Below are 14,551 nucleotides of genomic sequence, written 5' to 3' on the forward strand. Positions count from 1 at the left end.
TATGCCTTTACAACGCAGGTTTTACAACACAAGTCGTTACAACGACTTGCATTGGGGGGCGCTGGATAGTGAATAGTTTTATTTACTATTCCAACTCCAATCCCCGTGGATAGTAGGGAAGGTTTTGGATAGTAAATTAAACTATTCCCTATCCTACAGCGCCCTCCAGCGCAAGTCGTTGTAACGACTTGTGTTGTAATTCCTGCGTTGTAAAGGTACTGCGTGGAAAACGTTTCGTTGTAAAGGATGTTTCCCCTACAAACGAGCCAAAGTAATGCAGAATTGTGGGTTGCATTTTGGAAGCCCCTCACCTGTTCCTACTCACAAGATGGAGGTGAGATCGGTTTCAAAGAAAGTGGGGGGATGCATTTTGTTTTTGTGGCCCCAAAGCAGGGAAATGAATAACTCTTGAGAGAGGAATGCAAGTTAAGCTTTCAGTGTGACAACTTAATTGTGGTAAATAAAATGCACATGCCTCCATGCAGGAGGGAACAAGTCCTTGTATGGGCCCATGAGCACCACCGAGGCTAGCATCCTACCTACAGAAGATCATATGGACATACTGCTGACCAGGAAATGATTCAGAAATTGAAAGTGTAATACAAGTGTTTGGCTTGTGCTGTCAATGAAAAAACAATTGGTGTTGTAATCCAATTCTTCACTGACATTCATGTGGATGATGTGGGTTCCCTGGACTTAAAATGCTGTCACGCCACAGGATGTGTATGGTTTTCTGGAAAATCATCAATTACTCGAGTGAGTACTGAGAGCTTTATCTTTTGCATAACCATAAGATAATTTAAGAGATCAATCAGAAATGGAAAGAAAGCATACCACTGGTTTTCACTGTTTTGTAGCAATGAAGATGTCTTTTGCAAGAACTTATGTTTGAATTTTGTTTCACCAAATGTACTGCATCCTTGGTGCCTTCTTTTGTCATCAAGGGAAAGGGACACTGGAAATAAGATGAAGGCAGTGTGGCTACGGACATTTGGCAAAGGATAGGTGTACAAGATTTTGCAGTGATTAAGGGGATCAAGATTGGTCAAGGTGTGCAGAAGTGAAGCTATAGTACATATAAGAGAGTTTGAGTGGCCATACGTGACATGTCAATAAAGGGTGTTTGGTGTTTCTGAAACATATTGAAGAATCTAGGTGAGTGGACTGGTAGCAAAGGGCTGCTTGACAACTAAGTGGGTGTGTGCGTGTTCAAGAGTACGTGTGTGCGCATGTGTGTGACAGAGAGTGAGTGTGAGAAGTCTGTTTGTAAATCTCTTTCTGGGGATTTTCGAATTTGTTTTCTATCTTTGGTTGTGGTGTTATTTTTTGTTGGTTGTTTTGCTTGTTAGGCCGAGGTATATGGGAATGCATTGGACTTTGGTTGATTGCCAGCATGCAGAAATCTGAGTTAATACAGCCTGTTCTGGGAGATGATGTAATGAGTTGAATGCTGAAGGGGAGCTATGATTATTACTCAGATCTGGGAGAACATGGGAGATTGGATCTGTTGGTGGATTGCTGGAACCATCTTTCCTTAGAAGATTTTTCTGTTTTATACTACCAGTGTCAACATGCCAAAGAATCTAAGACAAGACCAGTTTCATGCCAAATAATCTAAGACAAGACCAGTTTATCTCCAAAGTGGCATGAATGGATCATTGCCACCAGCGAAACCAAAGTACTGTGGCAAATGTGTCTACCTCTTGTGCCAGGGAGTGTAAGGTGCAACAGACATGTTCTGCAGAGATTAAGTGTTGTGTGTGTATCAGGATAAAGCCAGCCAAAGGCTTGAGTCATCTGTTAACAGTAGTTTCTGCAGTTTCTTGGAGCTCTGAAGCTAAAGGCTCTAAAGGTTAGATTGGTGTTGATCGAGGGCACACCTTACACCAAGCCAGGCTGAAGTTAGATCAAGGCCAGATTATTTATTAGCATATGGGGTAATACTATTCAAAATAATGCGAACTTAAAACTGCTTAAATGCCAGTCAGTCAGCCAATTAGCTTTATTCATTACTTTTCAATACCATAGAAGTACAGTACGCAGGAAAAAACAGTCTATCGAACCAATAAAAATATAATTCATGTGTATAAATATATAAAATACATTCTATCGGCCAGATTTAATCTTTACAATGAATTTCCCGAAATTGTAGCACCCCGCAAACTTTTCCTCATCTTCAAAACTTTACACAAATAGGAAGATATTGCACAGCATACAAGGGAGGTTTGTAATTGTAATACAAATAAAAGAGCTGGCCTACATTTTTTAGTTTTAAAAATCAATAAAATATATATCTTCCTTGGTATTACATCAAATTTACAAAAGAATGTAATGTGAAAATTAATTATGGAGGACATATTGCCACACTGGTATAATGATAGCTCAGACAATTATCTGGAAAGCCCATCATCAATGGGAGCTTATTTACCCTAATCAGGTTAGGATGAATCTCTGCTGATCGTTACAAACCACTGTTAAATATGGTTTCAAGCCTTCTTGGGGAATCAGAGTTTTATAAAAAGGAAACAGATGGTTTTATAGCCTCTGCCAGTTCTCTCTTTTCTATTAGCTTACACTGAAAATGTTGTTTCAGCTGATCTTTCCCGATCAATTTGCTGTTTTCAGGGCCGAGGAAGAGTTTTGGTAGACCGATCAGCTCACATGCGGATTTAATATATCCCAACCATGGAATTTTTAGCACTTTGAATCACGGATCACGGCGTCACTAAGCATCGCTTTATTCAGGCCTGTGTCCTCATGTGACCAGATCGAGTGCCAGAGCATTATAGGGGCTATCTGAAATCTGTCGGAAATAAACAGCATACCCAGTTCCGCATGAGCAACGTAGTTTGACGTGCTGGGCTGGGGGGGGGGGGAGAGAAAGAATGGACTTTAAAAACGAGTCCTCAAGTTTTTGAAAATTTTGTGTACTGGCTATTCCCCATACCCCTGCACCGTATTAGGCCACAACACTACCATGCTCCTGTATATATGAAGAAGTTCCCTCATCGCTTTAAAACCTAATTTCTTTGTAAATAAGCATTACCCATTTATAGCCTTCTCCATTTGTGCACATCCGTTGACTATCATTGGGGTCCACAAGTTCTTGTTATCAAAAAGTATCCCCAAGTAGCAAAACATTGGAGTTTCAGTCAACGTTTGCCCTACTGCATAAAAAAGTGTGTTTTGTCTTTGGTTTAGCCCCAGTTATCATAATATAAGTTTTGGAGCTATGTACTCTGAAGTCCAAGACCGCCATGAAATGATGTAGTCATTTATAAATGCTTGCAAGTCCCTCCCGGTTCTGGTTGCTAATACAACGTCGTCAGGGTATAAAACAACCAGGAGGGGATGAGATCCCATCATTACTGTATCTCTGGTGGATAGGGTTAGGCAGGATTTCACCCAGTTGATATAGAGGTCAAATAAAAACGGGGCCAGGACGGTTTTCATGGGCATCCGCAGGGGGTCAAGGAGGGTCGCTCCAGGGGGGGCAAGCGCCCCTCCTTGCCCCCCCTGCGAAAGCCCATGGCCAGGATGCAACCCTGCCTAACCCCTCTAGTGATGGTAAAACTACCTGAGCACTCACCCCTCCTGCCAAAACGGACCTGGGCCTTTGCTTCCCTATAAAGTTGCCTAATGACACTAATGATCCCTAGCTCAATCCCCATCTCCTCCATGATTTTCCACAGACTTGAGTGAGAAACGCAGTCAAAGGCTGCGGAAAGATCCATGAAGGAGAAGTACAGTGTCCCCTTCTTCATCACTTGATATTTCCAGATGATAATGTTTAAGTTTAAACATTGGTAGACAGTACTCAAACCTTTTTTAAAACCATATTGTGTATCTTCCAGAATATTATTTTCTGCTGCCCATTCTTCCAACCTGTTGAGTAAAATGCTCCCCATGACTTTGGCATTGGCGTCCAATAAGGATATTGGGCGATAATTTTGTGGCAAGGACTTGTCCCCCTTCTTGTAAATTGGGACTATAATTGAAGTTTTCCAAGAACTAGGTGGTCCTAGGGCTATCGAGGCATTAAAACTGTTTGTAAGAAGGGGGCCCATATATCAAGCTGCTCTTTATATAGGTCTAGGGGGGAGCCTTCTCTTTATTACTCTCCTCCAGAGCTCTTTCTACTTCCAACAGGGTCACAGATTGAGGAGAATAGTACAGAATTAAACTATACTGTAATTTTACATTTTGTATACTATACGGTGCCACATAATCTGCTCCTTTTGATGGTTGGGCTTCATATATACCCGAAAAATAGTTTACCCAAGCCTCTTTCGCGACATGGACCTCCATAGATGGCTTGTTCTCGTTCGTAGCTATTGTTAATTACCCTCCAGAATAGTTTACTATCCTTTAGGGCACTGGCCCGTGTCAATTCCTCCCAAACTTCTTCCTATCTGCCAGTCAGTTTAAAGTGTGTACAAGCCAGTCTAACAGCATGCACATCCCTGGGATTCTGTTTTAGTACTTGCTGGAGGTGTTTTCTTGCGGGTGTACACTTTGAATCAAACTACCCTCCCTTGCATGCATTGGATGGAGGTTTGCTACAGATCAGAGCTTGTTTCATGCTACGAGTGATTGCAGAATATGAATTAATGTTTTGGGGGTCAGCCTCCGGGTCAAGGCATTGGGTAATCCCTGGCTTGGTCGGCCGAATGACACATGGTAAAAAGGTAGGGAGATCAACTTTCTCCCATTTAATTGTAAACACGTTTCTTTTCGAGATGATTGGATCAAAAACTGTCTTAGTTCTCTCCATTGGTGTCATGGGTAACAGCACTAGGATACCTATCATAGCATGGTCACTGTAACCTGAGAATACAACCTTGAAGTCACTGATTTCTAAATCTAGTGGTTCTGACACCAAAATAAAATCTACAGTAGACACATAGTCGTTCCTAGAGAAAGTAGGGACTAGAGTATTACTCCCAATTATGTCCCTATTTTGTATTCTCTGGCTTAGTTTTATCATTAGAGCTATGCGATAATGATATGTGTGGTGAACAAAATGCGTAAGGGCTTCGCCTTTTGTGTATGGGATATCTATCACAGATTGATTTACCTGAATGTGGGCAGTGACGAATGTTAAAATCTCCAACCCAGAGAAAACGTACTGGGTTTGCTTGGATAGCAAGATCCAGGTCAATTACAACTTGACTTTTCGTATTATCAAAACAATTATTATAAAACTGAATTAGTAATACGTCCCACCCTTTGCCCATGGTGCATAATAAGAGCTGACAATATGGTGATTAATTAATGAATTCCAAAACTTTCCATGGGGTGGTGTTCTCTACAGAAGTTGCAAGCCCCCCTTTTGCCCTGCCTCTCACGGAGGGTACTTTTGGTGAAAAAAAAACTAGGTAGGCATCAATGTGGTGATCTGTCAATTCCCATGTTTCTTGCAGGCAGAATTCATGAACATCTGTTAGCAGGCTATGCCAATCTGGGAGCCCGATCTTACTTTTAAGGCCTGAGATGTTCCAGGATTTGAGCCCTATCCTGTATTTAATTATTTCAGGTGCCCACTTGCACATGTCTGTATGGTGCTTCACCCCTGGGTGCAGAACAGTCTTCCTTTGAATAAAACCAGTATTTAAAATTAGAATTTCACCCTCTACTACTAAAGAAATGGTGGTGGATTCCTAAGCTTGTAGGTCGTCAGTCCTGTACATTTAGTTAAGAAAGGGACTCATATCTAATACCCACCCTCCACAACTCCTTCAAGGTTCTATAGGCCTTTGCCCAAATGCTACCTCGCAAGCCCCTAATGACTTACTCTCACATTGTGTTAGCCAATGCCCGACTCTTCAGGTCTATGGAAAAATCCCAATGGGACCCCAGCGTTTCTATTAGACTCCAGGGCCGTCATACTGCACGCCTATGGACCCTCCCAGGTGTTATGGGGGAGCAAAAATGTAAAACCACAACACACATGCTTTCAACACACAATACAATGAACGGAGTAGCAGGGTATATAATGTGCTTAGAAAGCATTGGCACCTATTGACTGACATACCTAGCCTATGTGAGATGTTGACTGCCAAACCTAAGGTGACATATAGGAAGGGTCACAATTTACGAAACATATTGTGCCCTAGTTATGTGACCACTTCCAAACCTCAGACTTGGCTTACATCAGTTGCAACGGGGTTCTACGCATGTAATAAGTACAGTGTCTATAAGTTAGGTAGGAATAAGACCAAAAACTTCTGTTTTAATACCAATTGCAGATATACAATCAACCATCTGGTTAACTGTAATTCCAAATATGTGATTTACATATTGGGCTGCCCATGTGATAAGATTTTATGTGGGCAGTACAAAAAGAGCACTTAAAATTAGAGTGCAGGAACATGTGCGAGCACGCCGCAATGGGGATCTTAAATATCCCCTTACTTTTCATATGCAAGAAAATAACAAGGAAGATGAGGAGTTATGGTTCATGGGGATAGACCATATCCTGGCCCACCTGAGAGGTGGGAATAGAGAATTGGCCTTAAGAAAGAAAGAAGAAGGATGGATCTGTAGATTGCATTGGGTGGAACTGGGTCATAATAATGACGATGAAATGCATTACTTCATGTAAGTTCATTATTGAACTGAACCTTCAAGATCTCTTCTCTGAATAGAGATTGCTCTCTCCTTCTATTGTACATGTTGTACTTACTAAATCTCAATTTTGTATAGAAGATGTTGCCTCTTTTTACCTTATATGATATGTTAAGATCTAATGTGAAGCAAAAAAGAAAACAGGATAAAAAAAGGAAGAAGAAAAAATAGGAATTATTTGGTGTTATGTATCCATAAATTGTATTAATCTGTCTCCTAACTTTCTAATCTGTTCATCTCTGTCTGTCACTTTTTTCATTAATAACCCCTTTACCCTTTGGTGGCATTTGTCCAAGGTGAGGTCAGATTAGAAGGATCTTACTTTATTCCTTTCTTTCTCTTCCAGTACAACAGTTAGAAATGCGCATTTTGCTGTTATAGCTGTTGCTCGCCTGTGCCGCTAACAGATTTTGCAAGTGTTATTTTTTTCTAATAATGTATATTTCTTATGTCCATTTTAAGACTAATAGTGAATTGGTTTTAACCAAGAGAAGTACAATTGGCTATCGCCCCATTCGTTGTATCAGTTTTACCATTATAAGATGGCCGCCACGATAGAGCGCCTGACAGGACGTTATCTGGAACGGCCTGATCATGTGACGCGAATTCTCCGGGCTCATGGCCTGTCCCAGTGTTATTTAAGGTTTCTTTCCCTGTTGCTGTATGTCCCACAGCGCCCGTTTCGACTGCAACAGCCTTATTTTGGTAAGTCGCATGGTGTTATCAACCTTGGGATTTTACCTTCTTAGGTGCTTATTGGAGTCTCTCTCACCTTGGACGCGAGTGCTCTGGCCCCTTGTGGTGCCATTCGTGAGTTTATAACCCTGTGTTTGTCTATACCTTCTTATCCAAACATACCGACTTTGGGGGCTATGTGGGTATACCTCAGACTGTTCTGCTTTATGATTATGCTTTAACGTCAATGTCACACTCGGGGACTCCCGCTGGCGTGTTTGATTTCTGCTTGTACAACATGCAAAATTACTATCCTGCTACTACCCACATGTGTTTTTTTTCCTAATATATTGATCTACTGACATTTTAGTCAGACGTTTGGTGTTTTACTAATGATCCCATTATCGTGCCAAATAAGAGACTGTTGGATGGTGTATTACACTTGTTTTGTGTGACCTGTCTCTCGTCTTTTGATTGATGATCTATGCTTGGGCTCTGCCCGCCTATGATTAATTTGATCATAGTGTGGTGTGGTGTGATGGAGTGCAATCTAATTTGATGTCTTGATTTGATAATAGGCTGTTATCCTGTTGGGTTGGGTTTATGTTCACAACTATCAAGTTGTATTGTAATAGGACATCTGTTCCTTACGGATGCTATGGAGGTAAGCTGGCATATTTCATTCCCATTGCATAAGACCTGGGGGAGTTTTTTATAAGACATGTAGGCCTCGTGGTATGTTCTGATAGTTTGCCTATTGGCTGATGTAGCCGTGAGATAGCATTGGATGACCTGGTAGGGAGTTTCTACATAAATAGAATATATAATTGTTTTACAGGTGTAGCAGTTGCTTTACACAATAAGGGTTTTATCCTTTATTAAGGGTGCCCTTAGCTTCGCCACCAGACGTTGGTGTCCAACTTGAAAGGTATGCTTCAGTTTATTAGATCGTATATAATGGCCACAATAGTAATTTGACTACAGCAGATTTAATGAGGTCTGCTGATTAGGAGGGCTTTGATATAATAAAATGATGGTTGTTACTCTCTCGTTATTTTTTTTATTGCCTTTAAATTTTGTTTGACTTTAGATAAACCTTTTTTGGGTTCCTATATTGGCAGAGCTGGACATCAGTACAGTGGGACGTGTCTATATTGACTATTGTTTATCTATTGCCCAGATATATAGGGCGCAACACTTTAATAAAATGTAAATACATTTGTGACTTTGTCTTATATGGTTGTTGCTCAGCTCTAATAATCTTTTCTTGACTTGTATCTCACATATTGTAGACTCAACTAATTGGTGAAAACCTCTCTGAAAGGAACCTTATATCCCGAAATCTTATGAAGAGATTTGACTTCTTTTCAATCTCGTGGTGGGTATCCCCTTGCCCTCCCTCTTTCTTTAACATCAGGCCTAAGGTCATTTGTTGTTCCATGAATCATCCACTCAACATGGGGGTTGGGTCCTTTTGATTGAGCAAGGGAAGTTATATATATATATATATATGATTTTTCTGTAGGCTCCCTGTTACTGATAGGTTGTAATGCCTTGGGCTTTACAATCATTGTTTGTTATGCCGTCCACTCTCTCTTGTCTAGTTTCTTTGTGCATCCCCCCCTTCTCCGTTTCTGTCCTTTTCTCTTTCAGGCCCACTTTTGTTCATCTCAATCTTACTTTTATTCTGTTGCTGTCCTCTTCTTTGAAAGCTTTGAGAATGATCTTATTTCCTTTCCCGAATTTATTGAGAATGGATAATGATGTATCCATTATGAAGCGTGCAGTTATAACAAACCTGCAAAGAAGCAGAAATTAGGTCGTCTTTGTACAACTTAGTCCCGGCTGGGATGCTTGACATGCATCCTTGTGCTTACTAGCATCATGCTGTAATGCTTTGCTTGTTTGAGATGAATAGGAATTGTTACAATTGAATAAATATGCCTGTAGTCTGCCTTGTACTGGGCAAGAAATCAGCCCGCATCATTTTTATGTGTATATTGTCTTATATATGTTGTAAAAGTGTTTTATATATGTATATGTATTTGTTTGTATTTAACAGCCCTGAAGAAGTCCTGTATAAGGACGAAACGCGTCGGCACTTCGTTGTGTTTTATCCAAAATGAAAACGAAACAATAAAAGAGAAAGAAAAAAAAGAAAAAATTGGAGAACTCTTTGTTTCTTGGATATGGACATTTTATTTGTTCCTTTTGATAACATTTCTGTTGAGTGGTGTACCTTTGCTTGCTTTTTGTAAACATGTAGATAAGCGTCTCTATCTCTGTCTTTTTTGCTTAATTCTAATATTCAGTGTTGCTATATATATCACGTCAGGACAGGATCGCCCTACATATTATCGAAGCTGGCACGAATGTTCTTTCCACTCAGGCTACTCTAAAAACCCACAATCTTCCAATCAAGGCAACCACCGTAAAATCATGTTACCTGACTGCTGACAATCACTTTGGGATCTCATCAGGGGTAGGAAGCTGCATACAAAATCTGTTACAATACAGTAAAAACTATCTGTGTCAGGTTGAAAGGGCCATCATCAAATGTACAGCTATTCTAGCGACTCTACATTTAGATAAACAATTCTAGATTCATTCTAGCTGAAGTACATTTCAGCCAACAAAGTACATTTGAACTGATTATGTAGAACCATACAAAGGAATATGCATTTATACCAGTGGATATGCATTAACAGAATTGCAATGTGCATTCTTACAGTATGTAAATATCACATTTACAACAGGGAACTAACTTTCTACGAAGATCATAAAATTCTTCTTCATCGTCTTTATTTAAGGAGAAGCACATTATTGCATGCACATGCCCTCTACAGAAAGACGGAAAAGGCTTCTTATTCGGGCTGAACAAGTCTTATGTGGTTCACACAAGTACTGTTGAAAGGCACCTAAATTCACATATTACAAAATGTGTAAACTGTGGTTAACGGTACAATACATATAGACTAGACTACAACACTTAAAAAAAAGCCCGGATACATTGTTCACCTAAATCTGTGTTTATGGTAATGGCAGTATGCTTTATGATGCGTGTGGATGAAAAGCCAGAAAGGCTCGAGGCGAGCACATTCAATACAAAGTGAGGTATCGACGCTGCTCCAAACACACACATGAAGGCCTAAGACTCCACAAGGGGCTATTTATAAAATGGAAACGTTTTCAGAGAGTGGTCTACGCAACTCTTGCAATGAGCATAAGCATTCACGCGCCTTTCAAACATCACAAACCTTGAGTGCACTGCCCGCTGGCCAGGTCTCCCTCTCTGAAGCAAATAAAAGCAACTGAACGCATATTAGTGCTTATATAACCTCAGGCTGTCTTCACTTTAAACAAAGATCTTGGTCAGCTGACCAGGATGCTCGACCTCAGATGTGAGCTCGAGTAATTTAGTCTGCCTGCGGTGATACGAAGAACACGTGGAGCTAAGAAAATAATACAATTGGGAGTGGAAATGAAGCTTTAAAGAATCGGTTTACACTGGGTCTCCCATCAGTTAGTTTAGAGAAGAGTAAATCAGTGAATAAAGAAACCATTTAACTCTTTATGTCATTGGCATTCTATGATTTTTTTTGACATCCCTGTTTTGTATTTTACAATTACCAGGAGCAACAAACATCGCACCACATTTCTACAGGAACGCTCGTGTGTTCAGAGTAGTATTCAGTAATTGCGACACAATAATGTAGCAGGGTATATTGTAGAAATATATTGTTTACAAAAAATGTTATATCCAGTATATCGACTATATCGATAATAATATCGTAGACGTAAGTATATATAGGTACGTAAACGGCTAAGAGGGGTCGACCTCGAAGCGGGGATACGGGGTATGAGTCTCGGCAGTGAACCTCAACATCATATATATATATATGGAACAACTACTTCCCACGAAGAGAAACAGCGGAGGCCAGAGGGGGTACAATGTGGAAGAACTTTGGGGCATATTATCAAGGGGGTTTATCTCCGCTTTTTGGGCTTTAAAAGCCAAGAAAGCGGAGATAAAATTATCTCCCTATTACCTAGCTGTCGCTAACACCAGTTAGCGACAGCTAGTAGGAGATAGCGACCATCTTGGGCCCCACTTTGCATGTCAGAGATATTTATCACTAATGACATGCAAAGTGGGCGTGCCAAGATGTTAGCGACTGGAAACAGTCGCTAACATCGCTATCTCCTATTACCAACTTATGGAGATATTCGCGCTAAGCGCGAATATCTCCAAAAGCTAACACCTGCCCTGAGCAGTGCTTTGCCATGTTATCCAATGGGAGGTGGATAACATGGCTAAGAGCATTAGCTCGGTAATGCATGAATATCGTGGACTTTTTAGCGATATTCATGCATTGTGGCCGATTTTTATCGCATTTGCGATAAACCTTGGTAATACCAAGGTTTATTTGCGATAAAAATCGCTGCAGCTCCGCGGTAAATTTTTATCTCTAACGAAGCAATAGCGATAATTATCGCTATTGCTTGGTAATATGCCCCTTTATTCCCTAGGTTGAACAGGAAGGTAACGGCGAATGCATTTCGGCAACAACAATGCCTTCCTCAGCGCCCTGCAACCTACAGAGTCTCGCACTGCATCCAACTGTTCTGCTGCCTATATTGAGGCGTTAACGGTAATGGGCTCCTCCCCAATTGAATCCTTTTCACCTGTGAAGTGTCCTGTGCTGTAGCAGACTCACACTCCCAGAATGCATCAATCCTGGCATCCGGGTCGGTGGAATGGGGAGTAGATCAATTGTCCCAAAGTCCGTAGCAAATCTGGATGGCATGACTCCGGCCCATCACCCCAAGGTCCAAAGCGCCTCCTCATGTCCCCTCGCACCGCAAAAGCCACACAGCAGGAAAGTTCAATGTGCGGGGGCAGCCATGAGGCTCATAGCACCCAAGCAGAGGTAAAATACCTCCTACCACACGCGGCTTCCCACTGAGATGGCGGACACCGGACTTCCCAATCCCTCGAGTCTGTCTTGCGCTGCGGAGCAGAGCGTTGCCAGTAATATATATTTATAGGGGCAGATTTATGAGTTCTGGCGCATCTCTGCAAATCAGCAGGGATGCGCCAGAACTGATGCGTCACGCAATTCCCCCCTTGCGGCACCACAGATGCGCCGCATTTACAATGTGGCGCACCATGGTGCAAGGAAGGGCAGATGCGTGACGCATCTTGTGGTGTACGGGCGGCGCATTGCTGGAGTAGCGTCGCAAGTGCGACGCAACTCCTGCAATGTACAGAGGACACCCATACATAACGTGGTGCGTCACTCCTTACGCCTGCTTCAAGCAGGCCTAAGGATTTGACCCAGCAGCGTCGTAAAACTGACTCAGTGAAATCTTGTAGATTTCACTGCGTCAGTTTTACGGGGCTTTCCTAGGAGGGAACGCCCACCCAGCGACAGAACGCCCACATGAAACCTGAGGCAGGTTTCATGTGGCGCAGGGCTTTACAACGTGACGCATCTGCCTAGATGCGCCACGTTGTAAATAGGTCGCAGGGATGCGCCACGTTTCCGCACCGTTGCGTGACGAACGGCGGCGTAAACGTGGCGCAAGTCCGACATAAATCTGCCCCATAATTTCTTAACTCCACGCCTACCTATCGTGAACAATTAAATATCGGCTGCAAGATTTTCGTAGCTTGATATTTTTCTACACAATTTTCTAGTAGAATATACAAAGAAGTCACGAGATTGGACCGATCACCTCCTAGTCCCCTTCTCATGGGAAGCCCCTTCTGTGCCTATCCAGCCTGCAAAAGTTAAAACCAAAGACAGACGATGGCATAAACTCATACCATCAGAATGGACTGACATCCTCGCTAAGACTACCCCAGTACTGTCCTCCGACGCCATAACGGCCGACGAACAGTTCTGCTCCTGGATTACGTCCTCCCTGGATATCCTTATTCCCAAGACCACCACCCTTAGACACAATAAACGTGTACCCTCAGCCCCATGGTATACGCCAGAGCTCAAGTCACAGCGGCAGGACTGCAAAAGAGCGGAGCGGTCATGGAGGAAGGAAAAATCCAATGCTAACAAGGACGCCTATTCCACCGCCCTATCAGCATACAAAACCGCGATCGACAAGACAAAAAGTCGGTTTTTCCAGGAACGAATTGAAAAAGCTGCCTGCTCAAGCAAAGAAACCTACACCATCTTGAAAGAACTGCTTAAGGTCCCTGACCCCGCCCCCAGAAACCCACCAGATCCAAAGGCGGACCAGGAAAAATGTATTCAGCTAGCGAGCTTCTTCCAAGAAAAAATTCAAAAAATTCTTGACTCCATCCCCTTGACTGATACTGGTGAGACAGACGAGCCCTCCGACACCTCGATCGCCCCTCGTCTAACTTCGTGGGGACAAATAACCCACGAAGAAGTAGAGATCACGCTCACATCCATCAAAAGCGGATCTCCTAGGGACCCCGCACCGCTACGGACCCTTAAGGAAGTCGCCCCAACTATCATCCCTCCCCTCACTAAGCTCATCAACGCCTCTTTTCAACAGGGAGTCGTCCCCCCTAGCTGGAAAGCGGCCGTCGTTAAGGCGCTGCTAAAAAAACCTTCCCTAGATCCAGCTGAACTGGCCAACTACCGACCAATATCCCTCCTCCCCGGGACCAGTAAGGTTGCCGAGAAACTGGTGAATAAGAAACTCTCCCAGTTTCTCGAATCCAACAAACTGCTAAAAAACTCGCAGACAGGCTTCCGCCCTGGACAGGGCACCGACATCGCCCTCCTGGCTGCAGTGGAGGAGGCCAGAACGCTCTTAGACGAAGGAGGATCAGTGGCAGTGATCCTCCTCGACCTGAGCGCGGCCTTCGACACTGTCAACCATCAATTGCTGGTCAAACGGCTCAAAAAGGTAGGAGTAGAAGGTACCGCTCTGTCCTGGCTTTCCTCCTTTCTGGCCCATCGTTCCTTCCAGATCTGGGAAAATAACACCTGCTCCTCCGACACTCCCCTCCAATGTGGTGTGCCTCAGGGCTCCTCCCTGAGCCCCACATTGTTTAACATCTATATGTCCCCATTGGAGGAGATCGTCACCCCGTTCGGAGTGAGCATTGTCAGCTATGCGGACGACACACAACTAGTCGTCTCCCTTTCCCACCCTAGCCAGCAGCCAGTGGACCTATTCAATTGCTTGAAGGAGATCCAAGGGTGGATGAACTATTCAGCCTTAAAACTGAATGGTTCTAAAACTGACATTCTTC

The 14,551-nt window shown here is 42.7% G+C and overlaps 1 protein-coding gene across 1 annotated transcript in view; it reads right to left on the reverse strand.

Moving 5' to 3' along the window:
* The window catches only part of LOC144829100 (Y+L amino acid transporter 2-like), a 715,256-nt gene extending 704,659 nt beyond the window's left edge, over positions 1-10,597 (reverse strand). The window contains exon 1 of the mRNA XM_078687904.1: positions 10,560-10,597. The gene's annotated coding sequence lies outside the window, so the exon portion shown is untranslated. The remainder of the gene's footprint in view (positions 1-10,559) is intronic.
* Between the last annotated feature and the right edge of the window lie 3,954 nt (positions 10,598-14,551).

The sequence above is a fragment of the Lissotriton helveticus genome, chromosome 4_1 (genome assembly GCF_964261635.1).
Source record: "Lissotriton helveticus chromosome 4_1, aLisHel1.1, whole genome shotgun sequence".
Classification (NCBI taxonomy): Eukaryota; Metazoa; Chordata; class Amphibia; order Caudata; family Salamandridae; genus Lissotriton; species Lissotriton helveticus.